The sequence below is a fragment of the Megalops cyprinoides genome, chromosome 20, assembly GCF_013368585.1.
Source record: "Megalops cyprinoides isolate fMegCyp1 chromosome 20, fMegCyp1.pri, whole genome shotgun sequence".
In the NCBI taxonomy this organism is placed as follows: Eukaryota; Metazoa; Chordata; class Actinopteri; order Elopiformes; family Megalopidae; genus Megalops; species Megalops cyprinoides.
In genome coordinates this window covers 6,131,496-6,145,967 of record NC_050602.1, presented here as the reverse complement: position 1 = coordinate 6,145,967, position 14,472 = coordinate 6,131,496, and the positions used below count along the sequence as shown (strand labels likewise).

The following is a 14,472-nucleotide window of genomic DNA, read 5'->3' as shown; positions in this document are numbered from 1 at the left end:
TACATCCTAAATGTGACGCAAGTCGCCCCAATAGTGTTAATTCACCACCTTGTAATATAGTTACCGATTTACAGTTATACGTGGACACATCAGACAGTCAAGAAATTTTACCCATTTTATGGCGATAAATGCCTGGCTCTTTTTACATTTTTGTCTGCCAATAAAACTGTTGAGTGAATGCGCATCACCACTGTAAGCTGTGTGCGCATACCAGATAAACTTAGCCATGTCTGAGAACACCACTGAGTGACTGAAATTGGAAAAAGTCGCCAAAAAAAAAAACCCTCCCCCAGATCTAATGGTGACCTCGGTATAAATATCTGTCTGGTTATGGCCTTGCCTGGAGCCAGAATCCGTTTGCGTTTTCCTGTCCTCAACCTTTGGAGCGCACATTCCGATGAGAAGCTGGCCTGCCGGTCCCCTTGTGCTCTGCTCCGGGGACTTTGCTAATAAGCGGAGGTGTCGCGCTTGGCTGGGCGCTGGCTCACACCGGCCTGTAACTCAACACTAGTGCGCGCCCCCTGATAACAGCCAGAGTGAGCACGTAGCTGGGTTTTTTACTTCGATACCCATTCAAACGTTTTGCACAAGAACATGAAATATATTTCAATAAAAACAACATACAAAAATCACATCAACTTGTTGGCCTGACAAATACGTCACTCTTTTTGCCTGGCAGATCTCATTCCTCAGGGTGTTTTATCAAAAAGTAACAGACAGCAAAATGACCAGTTATGAAACAAAATGTAAGGAACATATGCAGGATGTTAAAATGCACTGCACTCCAATATCAGTTGGGTTGTTGCACTTGCACATGCACATTGCCTTACTAACCCATGTGAATTATGTGCGTATGTATGAGATACTTATTTAGTGAGTGGCTGACTCGCAGTGCTGTTTCTCCATTGGCTTCATGGGAACTGCAATTATCCCATGAATGACTCAATGTATCGGACTGTATGTTCTCTCGGCACAAGCGTGCAAATAGAAACTTGTTACCGAGTGTATATTAAAGGTCTGCAAACCTGCAGAGGTCGTGGGAGAGGGACAGAATTGGAGGAAATGACATAACCGGCGGGCATCCCTTCCTGACCTACAAATCAACTGTGGGTGCAGGAAAACAAACACGTCTCCCAACGACCGACTGTGCGGGCATTAGAGTGCATCTCTGAGAAATGATGGTTGTTTTTTTTTCCTTTCAGTGGTCATTTAACAAATGCATCCTAATTCCACTTGATATTAGTATAGGCATTTGGAAAAGAACCCCAGGGAGTGTGGTGCTTACAAATAGTTTGGCACAAGTGACACACCGAGTCAGTGGCCCTTACTCAGGTATTATATAAACACATGGTGTGCCCACACAAGCACTTTCCTTTAGTTTTTCTTTTCTCATGTTCCACCCTGGATGATATTTAATATGGTAATTACGAGTTATATTAACACCTTGCCTGTTAAAAATATCCAGAGCCCATGCCTGGTGACCCTTGCTGTTTTTCAGAGAAACTTGGAAAGACTGTTTGTGAGCTCTCGCTAGTGGTGGGGGACCCTGAACTGGACTTGAGGACAGCACCACCCACACACAACTGCTGTCACCCACGTGTTTGTTGAGAGTCTCCGCATGCCAGCGCCACAAGGGCCGTGTTCCTGTCCCCCCCTCCTCCCCTCCTACACGGGTTGCCACAGACACTGGCTGTGGTCCACAGCTCAGGCTCGCTCATAATGAAATACCAGCCCGAGAGCTCCGTAAATATTTTTGTGGCTGTTGCCAAACAACCAGCTCACCCTCTAGTTACCTTTTATGTTACATTATCTTATTGTCATCTAGCAGACACTCTTATCCAGAGCAACTTACACAGGTTACAATTTTAGCCATGCAGCTGGCTATTTACTGGGACAGTCGTGGGTTAAATACCTTGTCCAAGAGTACAGCAGTAGTGTCCCAGCGGTGAATTGAACCAGCAACCTTTCGGTTATAAGCCGTGCTCCTTACCACTGGGCTACAAAATGTCGTGGTTCCACTGGGGCTCGAACCCAGGACCTTCTGCGTGTAAAGCAGACGTGATAACCACTACACTATGGAACCACATTACAGGTGTTACTCTCTGCTGTTAGCAAGCCGTAACGTCAAACTAACATGGATTGAAAATGTAACCATCAACCATTGGCCTTAGTGAAACAAAAGTGTGATAGTTTGTGAAAAAACACGCAACCCACGAATGTAGACAAAATGTCAACGTCCTCATGCCAAGGAATGCCAGCTGGCTAAGACATCCTGTCATGGTTAAATGCAGCACACGGAGTGCGGAGTCCTCATTGAGTACTCTGTCAATCTGTACTGTGCACCTCCTCAGACATGAAAGAGAAGTCGTGGGGTCTCTGGAGGGGGGGGGGGGGGGGGCCCCACACACACACAGGCCAAGCTCCGGGCGTCATCGCACGCAGCAGCAGCAGCGGGCACACGCCTCACTTTATTGAATCACCCGTGTCACCTGCCGAGGAGAACGCAGACGTAACCGACGCACGGATGCGGCACTCGGGAACAGGCCAACATTAATGGGATCATTCAATTTGGCACGCGGAACGGCTCGTGAACCTCGGCCCCCTCTTCTCGTTTGGCTGGCTCCATTACAGGGAGTCGTAATGTCATTACTGGGGGAATATTCATTTGTCATTGCATTAAATGACCCCGCGCGTTGAGGATGAGGCTGCGTGTGGCATGAAAGGAAACACCGGGTCTCCCGATGCGACGTAATTTCTACCTTTGGTGCCGCACGTAGCCGTGCGGAGCGCTGCTCCCTGGCCGGCCCTTCTGATAATTACAGCTCGTTAAAAAAACATTACTCTAAAGTGGGTTTCAGATGATGCTGCGATAAGAGCGATGAGCAGACATTAAGACTGCTCTCTGAAAAACTTGTCAATGGTTCAGAGCAGAATCGTCATTTAACAGGGCCTTGGAATTAAGTTTTAGTTTCCCTGAAGTGAGAATCATCTTTTCAAGGCAAAACCCTAGGAAAAGGTACCTAAAGTATGGTTCACCAAATGTCACAGGGCAAATGTACAGATAATGACTAATCAAAAGCCAGACTGAGCTTGATTGATGAGAAGCAAGATGAATGCAATCCCCCAATGCAGTCCCATGCAGCTGAGGCTGTTTTTCACACTGCAAGTCACAGCACACCTCAGCATCGTGGGTGCTGGTTGGAGGACGGGTGCTACAGCACTGACATCAGCTGAGTAACTCCCAATTGCCGGAGGGATCACAGGGCGCTTGAAATTGGTGAGATGAGGGGATCTTGGCTGTCCTATCCACCCCTATGCCCGGTGAACCAAAGCCATTGTCACATAACGACAGTGCTAGGATTGGACCCGGATTGGAGAGCTCAGGTCACACCCTCACCAATCAGCTCCTCCGGCTGCCCTGTAGGTGCCTTTTTAAAGACAAAGAAAGCTCAACACGGTGCTAAAAAAACTCACAGCTGCCTCACGGTCCACATTTCTGACACACAAAGGAGCGGATGAGCCTGCATCCGATTAAAGATTACTTTTAGCTGCATGTTTCGGCCCTCGCTTCCATCCCGTTTCCCCAGCAAATGGACGAGCAGTCAGTGTCATTGCTTATCTTGAAGTTTATAAATACTCCAAACAAAAACACCAGGCATTTGTATGTAACAGCTTGAGGTCAGGACGGGGCCTTTATTTCTGTACAGACTGCGGCCCTCTGCTTGCCAGATGTAAACATTGACCACTCCCTGCTCCGAGCGCGCCGTGAGACATCCGGAGACACTCGGCCCAACTTATTATGTTTTCCCTCCACTCTTTAATTACAACCAAGGGATGCCTCCCACTCCCTGGGATCAGCGCGTGTTTTCATTAAGCCCTGACTTCATTAATCAGCTCTTTTTTTTTTGGACACGCATCCATAAATTTAACTCTGCAAGGGAAGGTTGGAAGTGGATTTCACAGTACATGCTCAGATAGAAAAATACCATCTAAAATACTGAATATATATTTTAAAAAGTTTAATACAGTGCACTGTAGAATGTGTTGTAAAACTGAGTGCATAATGGTATCAGTTATTTTTAAAAAAATATCCACCCTATGTTTTTACAAATTATGAAGCGCCTCCTTTACACACAGATTTCCTACTTTGCCATATATTGACATATAGTAGTTCTTGGTGCAGGCATTCTGCAGTACTTAGGTATCCTACAAACTGAGGATCACTTGTAACAGCTACTTAATCTGTACTTTTAACTGTACTTGGAAGAAACAGCTGAGTAAATATTTTAAGCAGGACTCTTCAAAGTGATGATACATGAGAGTCAATGGTCACGTGCTTGACCAGTATCTGTCTTGCAAGCTCTGCACACAGATAAAACACTCCTTTTAGTCTGTATTAAACCTGGCATTTGGCTACGTCAGATGGTAAGATGTATTTTACGCACTGATTACTTCACAAAGTAGTTCCGTTGACTACGCACATCTACACACCAATGAAGGAAAAACATATCCTTTCGTGAATTATCATTTGGTCTTGGTTTCTTCTGTTTAATGTAGAATAGTGTCAACAAATTCTATACTAACACATATCGTTGTTAACACAAAATTTTGGCATTTTGGAAAAACTGCCCCGGCTCTCCCCTTTAACTTACTACTTAAACGGCAATTACCTGAGAGACACATCTCATAAACCAGAAAGCTTAAAGGATCAAATTTACCTAAGGTGTCTCCCAAAAGCCCACAGCTCTGCCATTATTTTGTTTATTTTTTTTTTATTCAGGAAACAATAATACAATATTCAATGTCCTGTTAAGACAAATATTATCAACAACAACTATGCATCTCCATAGTGATGTTTGGTAGTATTTGCTTTAACGGTCAGTAAGTCACACCTCTCTGTTCCGAAGGTAATCACTCCTGTAAATGTCCCGATTCACTTGGAGACGGCCTCATTGAAAAGACACATAACTCTGTCTTTATGCAGTATTTACAGGCCGGACGCGTGTCTCTTTATCGTTCATTATTACCTCTGCCTCGCGTCTACCGGAAAGCAAATGGATGCATCTCCCGGGGAACGGACGTGGCAGTGCAACTTTATTGCATTCAGAAGGGCTTCTGCGCGCGGGGGGGTGAAGAAGTGGGGTCGCCTGGTCGTGCAGTGACATAAGTAAGCGCGTTATCACGCAGACGCATCTGCGACTGTGCGGGAAAGTGCGCTGGCCTCGGATGGACAGAGACGGTGGTCACCGCGGTAACCGAATCAGCCGCACCTAATGCGTCTCCTAATGGGGTTTGTCCCTGGCGAGCGGAGCCCGGGGGCTGGATCAGATGCAACCTCTCGATCACTCCCGCACGGATAAGTTACGGTTTCCGCGGGGCGTCCGACGTGGCTGCCAGTTACACAGTCCCCAGCGGTGTCGCGCTAGTAGCCAATCTCTGGTTATACAGATGCAGCACTGAGCCGAACACCTGTCGATGCTTTAAACTCAGTCAGTGCCAAATAAGAACACTACCCACACCAGAATACTTGAAGTACGACTGGGCCGAGTCTTTTCCCAGAATAGAGGGCGCAGGTACGTTTTATGTACATTGTTATGAACCTACATGCAGTCTACAGAATGGCTACATAACACCACCTTGTGCTTCTCAATATTTGACAGAAGTGCTTTGGAGAGTAAGCACACTGTAAGATGAATTACAAAGAGTTTTAATATGGTAAAACCAGGAACAGTTTAACGGTGCGTCTTGTAGAAAATGATTTGTTGACATAGCGCATCATTATTCACGAGAGTAATAATCTAATGTACCGGGGTCCAAATGAAGCTGCTGTAAAGGCCATTCCCAATTTCGTTCTGTCTTCAACCTGTTCATGGTTTAATGAAATATTTCACTGATGCAGAAAGCACGTGTTTCTGTCGCCAGACGAAACAGACCCCCTGGGCAGTCAAATGGTCCCGTACAATAGAGAAATGCTTCTCACAATTTCTCACGGCATTGAGGAAGTTGATTACTGTACATGACCTTGCTCATGACAGTCTAATAAGGTCATAGCGCTCTTCAAATATATATGTACACAAAATGGATGTATAAATGCTATTACACAAGCATTTCTGGAAATGCAAATGTCAGACAGTAATGATCTATATCTTGGTGCTGGGAGAACCATCAGCCTTTTCACTAAGTTTAGTGTTCGCATGCTGTGACAGTCCATCAAGGCTATCACCATATCCAAAAAAAAGATGAAATTGGCTCAGCAGGTATTGCCATATGCAAAGAGGCCTCTTGCGTGACAAACATTTGTATAGAAAAAAAAACATTAAACAGATTTTTTCCCCTCAACTTTAAATGTATGCCTTCACCTGGAAGCATTGTCTAAGACAGGGGTCGGCAACCCGCGGCTCCCGAGCTGCATGCAGCTCTTTACCTCCTCTCTAGTGGCTCCCTAGCTTTGTCAAAACAATATGGATATGAATAACAATTTTTTTTTTACATTTTGCTATCATTGTTGTAGGCCTAAAGTCATCCTTACATTATCCAATTTTAAAAATATGTAGCCTATACACAGAATAAAAAAACACTTGGTCAACTAAAATGTGCGTCATATACTACATCACGGCCTGGTGCGTCTTTGCTGAACTCAATACAAGTGGCTTGAGTGGGTGTTTTCCTAAGCTAGCTATGGATTCAAAATCCAAAAAAAGAAAAGTCTCGGAGGAAAACAGAGAATTTAATAGTGCGTGGACAGATTCGTTTGCTTTCACCACCAGTACTGCTGCCTTACCAGAATGTTTGATCTGCGGCGAGAAGTTAGCAAACAACAAAAATGTAATGTTTGAAACTGGCCTTTTTTTACTTTTACTATTTTTAAAGCTAGCTATGTTTTATTTATTTTCAAAGTAGAGTACTTTTTATTTTATGACATTTGGGCTATTCGTTTCATTTGCACAAACCCAGGGAGGACTCAAATTAGGCCTGCATAGCTATTTATAGCTACTCCATTTCTAAGTAAGCCTACACATGCCAGTGAATTTTTTCTCCACTACACAATTAATCAGTTTTGTGTTTTGTTGGAAATAGCATCCCCCCAGTAAAAAATAACAAAAGAGTCAACTGTTTTCTTTATTGTAGTAGTTCTATAATTTCATAAATTCACCAAAACATCACATTATTGTAATGGAAATGCAAAGTTAAAGTGCCAAATAATCATAAATAGCCTACCACAGCCATCTTGTGCTAAAACATGTGAATGAATGCTCATTTAGACCTATTAGTAATGTAGATAGGCTCATTTAGACTAATAGGCTGTGGTACCTGCATTGAAAGGGCTCAAATATTGTTAACTGGTACAAAGGCCTCTGGTATTGCCTGTTATCCTCTGAAGAGAGAGTTAGGAGTTTGGTGGTAAAAACACACAAGTGAATGAACTTATGTTCACTGATTGTTTCTAATCCTACTTGTGCTTCATATTTCATATGCCTGTTTGTTAGTGTAACCAGGGTGTCATGACTCTACTGTACTATATTGTGTTAGCATTATACTAGAAGATATCCTGAAGCTGTAGACGGATTCCGATCCAGACTGACCGCACAGCTGCACTGCAGAGGGCAGAAGAATCAGATGCAATGCCTTGTCATTTCCTCAGAGGATGAGGAATTGTGGCATTTTAAGCAAAACTGACCTAAAATTCAACATTTCATCTTCTGCGTTAGGTGTTATCAAGGGTCCGGCAATACAGCTATGTACCCCATGGGCTTCTTACAAATGCTGCCAATTTTTTAAAAAAGAAACACAATATTCACCAAATCATTTGGCTCACCCACACAGGAACCAATGTAAAGTTCTTCAAAATAGAATTTCTCAGTTAGCCTGGACACTGTGTCATTGTGTAACTTAACTCTATGTTGTGGTCACCCTGGGACCATTTCCCCACAACGTGTCACAGATAATTTTCAGCAGCTGACGGTCATTTGGTAATTTCCTCCAATGGGATGGGATTAATTTGGTGTTGTCCATGTTATCATTTTAGTCATATATGACAATATTCCCATTTGAGCCAACTCCCCCTTTTTCCCCCACCCTCAAAAAACAGAAACAAAACAACACAATTGGGACCCATAGGAAACAACATGTTCAGGGCAAAGTCGGTACAGATTGTGCTTATGGTTTACCCAGATGAATAGATCAACAGATAACGACAACTGAGGAAAATAAATATCCCAGCCTCCATTATCACTACTGCATGGTCTTGGGAATGTGCTCTGATACTGGCGATGACTGTTTCTGATGATGGTTGTCTCACTCAGGTAAGTCTCTCAGGCCAAATGGTTCAACCTTACCCCCCTCCAAAAAAGCTTAAAAGCCTGAGAAAGGTTTTACTGTCTTAGAAATGTTGAAACCATGCTTTTATTTATTGGTGACACAGACTATGTTGGAGCTATAGAAGGTGATGGGTTAGTCAGGAGTGTGGCTGCCTGTAGAGAAATACAGCCAAACTGCACCAATCTGAGCAAAATAAAGAAATTTGTGAGATAATGACCAGGTCTTACTGTGAATGTTACAGCTAGTTCTTCATGGCTGGCGTGGCTGGCAAAATATGCTGTATAATTGATTTACTTAATTGCTCATACTTAACTAGTCTTGAGTGAAGATACCAAAAAAAGCAACTTTAACTTGAAGTAGCAATAATATACAGTGACATTTTCAGTGAAACATTCAGAATTGAGCAATAAAGCATTATTTACACACTCAGTCACTGCAATCAGTCACTGAAAGAACAACTTTGTTTGACGTTTACTTTAATGTGTTATTGGCCTTTAGGACAAAATGTCCTGTGTATTGATTCCCACCCTGTTATGTCATATCTCAGTGCTGCCACCATGTGGATGTTGCCTCTGTCTGCAATCCCGAGGAGAAAGTGTTCGGCATTTCAATGCTGAGGGGCCGCCCCTCAAGCGCGAGCTTGCTGAGCTCACCATGGCAACAGCAAGGTCAGTTTCATGAGAGGCTGAAAGTTCCCCTCCGCTTGTTGCCGAGGCCAACAAAAAGTCTCAGTGCCGTCCCACAGCACGACGATGGATAACGCTACACAGGCAGTTTGCTGCTTAAATGATCCGGTTTTATTATGCTGTTGACATAAATGTCTGCAGTCAGACTGAGATTTGTAAATTTAAAATATTTCTACAATCTTCTTATCATTGATTATGAACTTACCCTGCCGGTAAAGATGGAATCAATACATTACTCTTAAATGGAAGGTAAATGAAGTGAGTGTTAAGTGACAGACATGTGTTCTGCCCTCTGGTGGGTTCCACACAAAACTGCAACATTGTGTTGAATACTGGCCATGCTTGAGTCAAGGCAAGCAGTGAGTATGTCATTTGCCTTATAAAGACTGCAGGCTGACCACGAAAGTGGTTTAAAAAGTGAAACATATTGCAGATGGGTGCTTCTGCAGTGTGGCATCGTGGGAAGGAGCAGGGTTTGTAACCCAAAGGGTGCTGGTTCGAGTCTGAGTTCGGGCACTGTTGTTGTACTCAGATTGCCTCGGTAAACATCCAGCTGTGTTAGTAGATGACATGTATAAATTTAAACTGTGTAAATTGCTGCGCATAAGAGCATCTGCTAAGAAAAAGTAATGGTTCAAACTCACACTTCCAAAGGCTTTGCAGCAGAGATACACAACATTGAAAAAGAAAAAGAAAATCCAGATTCCATTAGAAAAGAAGGAGAGCGGTGTTGCTATATATATATATATATATATATATATATATGTATATATATATCTCATCTCCTGTTCCCAAATTAATTAGTTAATTAGCATGGCGAATTAGTAAACCGTTATGATGCATGGAAATCATCCAAGGGCTGATGCCAGTCCCGGCTCACGGTGAGAGAAACGCTCGCGGAGAGCGGCACTCTCTCGGTGAGTTAGAGAGGCGGTAATAAAATAAAGCGCTTTTCCAAGCAGGGGCGCAGGAGCACGCGAGACACTGCTCCCATCTGCGTGAAGTGTAATAAAATCTGAAGTGACAGACAATTTATTAAGCCGGTATAATTACACTGTAATGAAATAATAACTTCTCTTTTTTCCCTTCTCGTCACGTTAATGGCCGTAGTCGGGGCAAGGTGTGACCGTGGCCAGGCCTGCAAGTAGTCAGACATGAGAGGGTACTTCCACTTACTCTCTCTCTCGCTCTCTCACACACACACACACACACAACCCCACACAAACACACACACACCACACACACACACACACACACACACACACACACACACACACACACACACACACACACACTGGAACCTAGCATGCATGTACACACACACACACACACACAGAAACACACACACACACACACACACACACACACACACACACACACACCACACACACACACACACACACACACACACACACACACACACCACACACACACACACACACACACACACACACACAGACAGACACACTGGAACCTAGCATGCATGTACACACACACACACACACACACACACACAGAAACACACACACACACACACACACACACACACACACACACACACAGGAACTTACACATGGACGTATACACACACACACACACACACAGACAAACACACTGGAACTTTACACATGCATGTTTACACACAGACACACAGACACACACACACAGGAATTTATGCACATGTTTACACACACACACAAACACACTTGATCTCATGCACACATGCAAACACACACACACACACACACACACACACACACACACACACACACACACACACATACACACTACAATTGTCATTTTCATCTCATATCAGACTTCTACTGCGCAGAAGCTTAGACCCAGGCGATGTAGGCAATTAACGACACAGCTCCACTTGAGGCATTTCGTACGTTATCAGGGATGCACAATCTTCTTGTCCCATGGTGCTTAATTAGCAACATTGATTGCTTCCTCCAGATTATGTACAATAAACTTTTTTTTTCCTTAACTACAGAAAAAAAAGAAAGATAAGTCTTTGGAACTGAGCAGTTAGGAAATGATTGAAATGACTGTTTTTTTTTGGCTTCCTGGGAGACAAAGTGATTGGCAGCTGCATATTACGGAGGAGTGACAGGTAAGCCTGACAGGAGAGTCCTCCTGGGCCGGAATCGCTGGGGAAAGCTGGAGAGCGTAGCGTGAAGAAGAGAGAACGCCGCCCCCGTAGGTTCAGCCAGAGATTAATCCTTGTATCACGCAAGCGTTCAGAGACTGAAAACAGCCTGGAGGCACAATATGTCAGTTAACTGTGTCACTGTGGTTGGTATCTTATTTTGCTACCGGCACCTAATTTTTTCCTCTAATATTTGGAGGTTTTTTTTTTTACTATTATTTTTTGTGTGTCTGCCAGTCTGTTTTCTCTCTTACCATGCAGATCGCAGCTGTAGAGCTGGAGAAAGAACATTCCCCACTGTCTGCCAAATCAAATCCAATCTGCGTTCTGCTGCATCCAAAGTGCTGGTGCTGCCATATCGTGTAATAACTTTGCTTGGCCCAATGTGCAATCAGTATGCTTGAAGACAAAGACGATTTGAATAATCTACTCTTCCAAAATAAGAGAAAGGAATTCTGCTATATATCCACTTCAGATATATAGCAGAATGTGTTGATTAAGCCATGGCTTTCTTAGCCTGCAAACAAAGTATCACAAGAAAGAATGAATGGGCTGCATATTTAAAGATATGTTTTGTTGTATTGCTTAAAGACATTTAGTGGATATTTCAGCTATGTGTCTGCTGTTATACTGAACATTTGAATTGTGTTCCAGTCATTTCACAAGAGCCACATTTCAAACAAAGACAGAGTAAATTCATATGTACTTTCCTTAACCAAAAACAATAACATGGTAATACAGTCAATATGTGGTAAAATGTGGTGTCTAAAATATGAAAAATTGATAAACGTCAAATTGTACTTCATAGACTACATTAGACTCATTATTTTAAGATTAAAGTAAGGAGAAAACCAGTCTATAACTTTATCTACTCTTGTGCTCCGAGCAAATCTACTGTAATGCTGCAAAAAAAAAAACAGTGTTCTGTTACCCAAAGAAAAATCACTAAGCTTTGAAGACAGCAAACAATTCTCTTCACACCAGCAGTACAGTTGAATACTGAGTTATTGACAGCTACAGGAAAGAGAAACATATGTTCTTGAAAATGATAAAATATTCTATTAGCCATCTGAGGGCTTTGAGCAAGCATGGGTAATTTGTTGACAATATGCAAATCAAATTGCCATCCAGCAGGCAAACTATATGAGGTAGAAACCATATAGTGTGAATAATTTGCATTCTTGCAAAAACAGCTTTTAAGCTACTTACTTACCAAAGGCACACAATGCAGCACTGCAACATTCAGCCCAAACTGTATAAATATAATATGAATATAACATTGTGGAAACCACGGAAATCAATCTGCCCTCACAGCGGCAGCAATACATGGTCTGTTATGATACAATTTGAAACGTATAGTTCAGCAAACTGCTTTTGCAGTACAATTACACAGCAACAAAGGGTTGTTAACGATAAAGACTGAAACAGTGGGAAGCTGACAACAGCTTAATAAACAAAAACGGAAGTTATTCATATTTGGAAGAGATCATTTTTCTTCTCTGGAGCTGGCAGAAAAGATGCCAGTAACCCCCCCCCCCACACACACACACACACACACCCCACTGGCTCAGAGAAGAGCTGTGTGCTGGATTTACTGTGGGAAGACAAACCCTCTGAGGAGGACTGGCATGTATGACCTTCTGTTTCAATCTTTCAATATGGCATTGCAGGTGTCTGCCAACATTTTACTTATATATTTATTTATAGTCTTCATAACTTTTTTTTATTTTTAATGGGTTTAGAGGAGGAAAAAAAATCTCAATCTGAAGTGCTTTTTGTTTTTTTCCCATGCCACGATGGGAAATTATTCAGAGTGATTTCAGGGTTTCTTTTGCATAAGGTGGACCATCACCTTCTCTGCCTGCCTGAGAGAAAGCACCCCCTGGAGGAACGCAGTGGCATTTTGAGCCATCTTATGGCCTGCTTTTGTTCTCTGACCCAGGAGTGTCTGTACTATTTGAAGGGAGGTCACCAGAGCCCTGCATTGGCTTTGGGGGAATGCTTGTCACACGGCATGAAAGGGTCACTCAAGTGGCTGGCTTTCTGAGAGGGAGAGACACAGTGCCATGGGTGCGGGTGACCCATGCATGGGGCAACGTCTCCCTTCCAGCACATCTCCCTGCTCTGGCAAGAGTAACAGACATCAGTATGCTACAGTTTGATGAGCTCATGCGTGGTGTCCGTGTAGACATTAGCGGCTGGTAATCTCATCTGAGACATTAATGGCTGGTAATGTCCTGACATTGGTTTAATTGCCTCCATGAGTTTCCGTGAGTGTATCACTGGGCTCGTATTTAATGTCTTTTAAAAGCAATTCAGGTCTGCTACACATCTATGTTTTCATAGATTTGAGGCTCAGTAGAAGAGTACAATCTATTTATATCCAACTATAATGATGCACTTCTTAAACACCCCTCTGATGAATACAAGGAGAAACCAACATATGTGTAATTAGTCAATAAGACGCAGCATATTTTAAGGAAACACTGTTTTTCAGGCTGTGTTTGTGTTTGGGTTTAGCTTTTTGAAGTTTTTATTTTGGTGTTTGGCTTGTGTTAGATTCGTGGCACGCTGACAAGTTCCTCACTCTCATCTTCATTAACATGGGGGCTTAATGAGGAGATTTTCCACTGGGGAAGTGACTAATTGCCAACACATTGTAGTGTAACCCATCACTTTGCAGCACACAGACTCCAATATAATCCCAGCCATATTAGTCCATAAAAAAAACAAACAACCCTCCCCCCCCCCAATTAACCTGTTTTATGTGCAAAGTCAGGAATACTGCTCAGATTTTAACAACAGCTACAATGGGCTGTGTTGAATAGCTCACTGTGTGTGATGTGGATCTGTGCAGACAGACACAGGCTCTTAAAGTGTTTATTTACAATATCATCTGCTAAAAGTGCACTTTTTTACACACAGGAAACTGGTATTGTGTTAACAGCCTCCTTGGAGGGAAAAACAAATGAAACGCATCACCAGCATACACTGCTGTTGCACCCTTGAGCAAGGAAATTCAGCAATCCTCAGCAAATATCCAGCTGTATAAATGGATAGCATGTAAAATGTCAACTGTGTAGGTTACTCTGGATCAAGGCGCTTGCTAAGCGAATAAATTATAATATTATGTAACATCCTGGACTCTGCTTTGCTAAACATGTTTGACCCGTTCCCTAGACAGGTCATCTGCCTTTTTTTATCTCATCGTGAGACTTGGCCTATGCTGTTCGAATTCTTGTCGTTCGCTGATTGGAAGCAGCTGGGGGCTAGAGGTCGTGGGTGTGATGAGTGGGTGTGGCATTTTCCTTGGTA

The 14,472-nt window shown here is 43.0% G+C and overlaps 1 non-coding gene across 1 annotated transcript; it reads right to left on the bottom strand.

Annotated features, from left to right (window-relative positions):
• Positions 1 to 2,010: 2,010 nt before the first annotated feature.
• On the bottom strand, positions 2,011 to 2,083 carry trnav-uac. The gene has a single exon. It is a non-coding gene; the product is annotated as a tRNA-Val (tRNA).
• Positions 2,084 to 14,472: the final 12,389 nt, after the last annotated feature.